Source organism: Diadema antillarum, unplaced genomic scaffold (assembly GCF_040938485.1).
Source record: "Diadema antillarum isolate AM-2024a unplaced genomic scaffold, OU_Dant_1.0 seq00000936_RagTag, whole genome shotgun sequence".
NCBI lineage: Eukaryota > Metazoa > Echinodermata > Echinoidea > Diadematoida > Diadematidae > Diadema > Diadema antillarum.
The window spans coordinates 79,345-85,344 of record NW_027271787.1 but is presented as its reverse complement, the minus strand read 5'-3'; positions in this window follow the sequence as shown (position 1 = coordinate 85,344).

Genomic DNA, 6,000 nt, shown 5'->3' with positions numbered 1-6,000 from the left:
ATTTCGATTTCGACAAGTTATTATTACAATTGATGTGTCATTACCATAAATACTGTTTTTTGACATTGTTTACAAGGTAAAATAACTTGTATTATTATATCTGTTGTACATGTATTATTCATAAGTGAGAAGTATGAAAATAAATGAACTGAATTAAATCAAATTGAATATACGGCTCGCAGATAGCGCCCCGGTGACGTCCCACCATACTATCCTTTTGGATGACTTCTGGCAATGTCTGGGAGTTCAGAGCAGCTGTTGGTTGCGTCAGGCATACAACAGAACGATTCTAGAAATAGATGTTTGGTATGCTTGTCAGCATCTGTAGAATCAGAGATATGGAGAATTTAGAAATATATTCATCATGCCCATTTATCACTACACTTTGTTCAATATGTTTGCTCAGAAGTGTGTAAGTAGATGGGTCTATTCATAGACGCAGCTAACGTAGTAGTCAACTTGATAAGACAAGCTACTAAATGAACACACAAAATGTATCAATAAAATCTTCGAAGCCTTACTTGCGTGTACGTGTATATCTCGAATCCAGTTTTGCGTAATGATAATAACTATTTGTGAAATACAGTGTCTATCTAAAATTTACATTCATATACATTTAATCACTGTAAGTCTCTATTTCATTATTATTGTTATCTTATATATATTATACATACAAACTGCGCAACACAAATCCACAATATTACTATTATTATTATTATTATTATTATTATTATTATCATCATCATTAGCATTATTACTATTATCATCATCATTGTTATAATTTAATTTCTTGTGTTATGAGCTTATGATGTGCATTCTGGGAGTTACTTCTGTTTGTAGCACCTTAATGATTATTTGAACTTTTTTCCCAATGTTTAGTTGGAAGTTATCATATATTCTTATCATTGACACAGCCATCATTATCATTATCAACATTACGAATGTCATTGTCTTCACCTTTCCTATACAACCATATCACCATCAATGCCATAAGCAACATTATAACCATTATTATGACCATTATATTCACTTACACTATCATCATTATGATACCACCATACCAGCACCACCATTGTATCATCAGCACCTTCACTATCACCATCATCACCAACATCATTGCTGGAACCAATACAGTATGCCCCCCCCCCCAAAAAAAAAGAAGATTACAATCGAATTTTCGCATTGATAACACCCAATATGATTAAACCATCTTAAAGCTACTTCAGAGTCTTGAAATAAAACATCTTAGCTTTATCGTGCAGAAAACCTCATTCAATTAGGTTGAAGTTGTCACAGAGAAATGTGGATTGTATTGTAAAGCATGCTATAGTATGAGTCTGCTTCTTTCAAGTTTAGCACTTGGATGCTCTTGGAACTGCATATTAAAGTGTGAACACACTAGATAGAAATGGGAGGGAAGAAATCCCGGGTATGCTTTACAAAACTCCTCATTTCTCGTTGATCACTAAAGCAAATTGAATGGGGTTTTCTGTAATGTTTATGGTCAATGAGTTATAGTTTCATATTGCCCTGAATTTTTGTTTGGATTAATTCACTATTTAACGTTATCGTTACGGAGGTTATCATTGTAGTAACTTTGTTTTGCTTTGTTTTTGTTTTTGTTTGTTAGTTTTTTTGTTTTGTTTTGTTTTTTTTTGTTTTTTGGGCGGGAGGGAGGGTTGGACATACGGTCTATCAACCATCATCATTATCAACCTCGTTACCATCATTATTATCATCATAGGCTTCTAAGTGTTTTTCTTACCCAACTCATCTGGAGGCTCATTTTATATAACACCCAAATTCTCAGGGCGCCCTCTATGGAATGAACTAAGATAAATCCTGGCCCTAATTTCAACGACGTCATGTTTCGACATCCTATATTAATTTTCGCAGTCCAGATTTCCCTCGAAAAGCACTTGCTGCTTGCGATTATACTTGTAAAAACTAAACGTAACTTGAACTCGCCAAAACATACAAACTACCAATTAACCAAACCCAAAACTCAAGACAGTGTCTCTTTTGGACCATTTTTGAAGATATTCGACATAATAATTTACAACGTTTGAAACACTTCAATCTTTCCCCCACTGATTCATTCCTGTTGACATGATACCGTATGAACTGTTTTAGAATTAATTGGATACTTAAAGTTTTATGATACATATTGTTGCTTAACTTTTATTTCTTCAAAATCATTTTCTGGAATTTTCTAGAGATACGTTGTTTTATCCTCAAAATCACAGTCGATTTTATTTAGAACTGTTTTTCCCAAACCATGTATGTATACGATTACAATTTTGGCTTTGACAAAGAAATCGGTCTAAATGGTTATCGTATCTTTTGATACAGTTTAGTTTGGCGACAAACTATCCGCCATGTTGTTGAAAACACGTTACCTCTGGGACTACGATCTTCGCTCCGATGCTGTTTTGGCAAAACACATGTTTCTTTCTGTTCGAGACACGTTGTTTTGCCAAATCAAACAGCAGCTCAAGACTTCCAATCATTCTGTGAAACCCACGAATCTCAAAAAACAGAGAAGTGGCCATGCCAAGTAAATTCTAACCAAAATCAGATATTGCTGAAATCCAAGTTTAAATTATCATACCTTTCTATTAAGATTCTATCAATAACGTCATTTTAATCACTAAGGTGCCAATATGATTACCTAGGGAATTAAAATGCTCTCAGTCCTGGACTAATGCCATTTTTTGTAACCATTCCCAACATTCAACGTGAGATTGTTGGTGGTTATTTAGATGACCTTTTTTAGTCATACTCATATAGCTTCAGTCAATTTGTACTTACATCTTTTATGTGGGGGGAGGGATGGGGTCGACAGAAATAACCCTGCTGCTCTATAAACATGATAAACATATACAGCGTTGCTTAATTGACACTATTTACATCCTGGACAGTCTGTACGATATTTGTTTCGAAAACAAGTTCATGATAACTTAGTTGAAGACGATATACTTCCGCACCAACGGGTCAATTCACTTTACTTTTATCGACATACACCATTACCAGCAGATAGCCCTTATTAGACACTAATTGTTTTGCTGTAAAATGAATTATGTATCTGACACATCAGTAGTACTTCGTTCCTTGCTTTAATCACCTTGTGCGATAAGTTGCATGTTTGCATGGTTTGTATTGTTCATAAGGATGTCAATACAGTATATTATGTAGATTGATAGGAATTAGCCAGAATAATACAACATCATAGTATCTCTAGGATAAAAGCTAGGATAGATTAATGTGTTTGTAGATGTGAAACCATACAATGTCTTGTAAAGCGTAGAATAGATATGCCTAAACCTAATCACGACAGTGCAAGAAAAACGAAACATGTTACAAAAGTGAATTCCGAATTCAATGCACAAACAGGTTTGTTTTCATTCCTGTGAATGACAAGTCAGCATTTTAATTCGCATATTCATTGTTCTCGTTCGCGATATTTTGTAAATAGATTCCTTACAACACTACTAATGTAGATTGAAATTGATATGGCCCCCATTTTATTCCACCAAATGGGTTTTTATCTTTGTTTTTGTTTATTCTTATTTTGATTGCATAAAGTTCTTCAAAACCCACCGGATGAAAGAACGGAGAGTGGTGTAATTAGGTTTTTTTCTCTTTTATTTGAACATTATGAAAACGGAGTCTTTCTATTTATTTCTTTCCTATTCTTTCTTACCATCTTCCATTATCACTATCTCCCTTTTCTCTTTTTTGTTTCTTAGCATCACACGTGCACATGATCAAGTATGTTTGTGTGTGTGTAATGTGAGTGTGTGTGTGTGTGTGTGTTTGTGAATTATGTTACTTTGTTGTGTGTGGTAAAGTTAATGATGTCCCTATATTAAGCTCGGCTTACTGGGGATACTCCTGTATGATTTGATATGATTGGTTTTTCCTCTTTTATTATCGCTGTTCTCTGTCAAAATCATGTCTTTGGTTATTTGTACCACGAGGAAAAAACAAAATGAAAATGATATGAAGTTCATATCATGTCTCTTTGTGTTCCAATTTTCAATTAAATTGCGAACTGCCAATGTGAAAAACATACACACACACACACACACACACAAAGAAAAAAAAACATCAGAAAAGGAGCGATAGACATAAGGACGATATTAGATAGAATAAAAAAAAAAAGAAGAAAGAGGATGATACAAAGATCTATCAGTTTCAGAGTCTGATTTTTGAAGACCCCGCCCTCCATCTTAAAATTGGCTTATCACGACATTATTACTTTAATTAATCTGACATTATAAATTGTGACCGTTCATCACAAAACGAACAAAAAGTCGCACACTCTGATTTTGTGTGAGGATTGAAAATATTTGTAATGGGTCAACCCAGCCAATCTTGACTTTTTCATAGTTTATGGAAGAGTAAGTCTTCTTCCACATTATGCTAAAATTTGGGATCATAAAATGGGCAGGAAAGTGTGTTTTCCAGCAGTTTCTCTGAAACATTTTTGGGCAGAATAGTGTGATTTATTGTGTCTTAAGAGTCCTAATTTCATTGCAACTGATTGACAAATTGCCCTACATCGACGTAAATAAGCACTGAATTGATCAGTGTTTTAGTAGTAGCCATGATAAAAAATCATGGGCGTATAGTATCTATACTGGAGCAGGATTCGAACCTACGACCTCCTGATCACCGGACAGGCGTCATCTCCACTAGACCACCGAGCTTTCGCCCGACAGCAAGGGCGAAAGGGCGAAAGCTCGGTGGTCTAGTGGAGATGACGCCTGTCCGGTGATCAGGAGGTCGTAGGTTCGAATCCTGCTCCAGTATACTATACGCCCATGATATTTTATCATGACTACTACTTATTTACGTCGATGTAGGGCAATTTGTCAATCAGTTGCAATGAAAACATCTCGACGGAAGAATTAAATGAATTTTAAGTCCTCACTTCATTTCTTAAAAACCTTGTACATACTCTCCACTTTCAACTCCTATCACTTTTGAAAGGATGATGCTACGGCTTTGAAAATTGACATTGATTAAGGACAGAGTGTGTTGATAAGGCATGGTCAATTTCAATTTGATCTGATAATCCCTTCATTATCGTTACTCCAGCGGTTTACGTCCCCATTCATCGCACAGCTAGCACCGTTTGGTAAAGATTAAGCGCTTGAGTAGACACTGTACTTCAGAGCCTTTTTTCTCAGTTCACACTTTTCCTGAGTGTGTGTTTTCTTTTCAATATTTAGATAGGTTAGGAGAGTCCATTTGATTTGATTTATGCATCATTTAAAGCTTAAAAGGACTGTACAGTTCTGGTTGAGGTGAGTATTTAGCTTTTAACGTTTTGTGAGATATTCAGAGACCACTCTTTGAAATGTCAAAGAGCATGCTATTCTATGGGGTATCAATAGTTTATTTGATAAAAATCGGTTTTGAAATGGCTGAGATATCGAAAAACAAGGTGGAACAAAGAGATCCTCATAAAAAGCGTGGCCAGTCGCCTTTTATTATTATCATCATTTTTTTTTTGGATATCTCAGCCATTTAAATACCAACTTTCATCAAATAAACGTTTAATCCTTCTTTAAATTACATGCTCTTTCATATCTCATAATATGAGTCATATTATGACTTTTCTTATTATCTCACTTAGGAATGTTCTAAACCTGAATCCCCACCTCAACCAGTTCTGTACAGCCTTCAAAGGCTGCTCTTTCAGAATATGCTCTTAAGTAGAATTTCATGTCTGCCGACTTATTGTTTTGTGGTGCAGGATCACAATCAATAACATTAATTACTGTTCGGACCAACCAAGACCTTCGGTAAAAACATAACTGCCAATTCGTTTATGTATAGCTATGTACTCACAGAAGTGTTGCCAAGTGATTATTTTGTGTCGTTGTGCTTGATTATTGTTATTATTTCTTGTGCGTGTGTGTGTGTGTGGGGGGGGGGGGGCGGTAGTCTTTTCTGTAGTAGTATCCTCGTGGCATCTCCGTTGCACTTTTA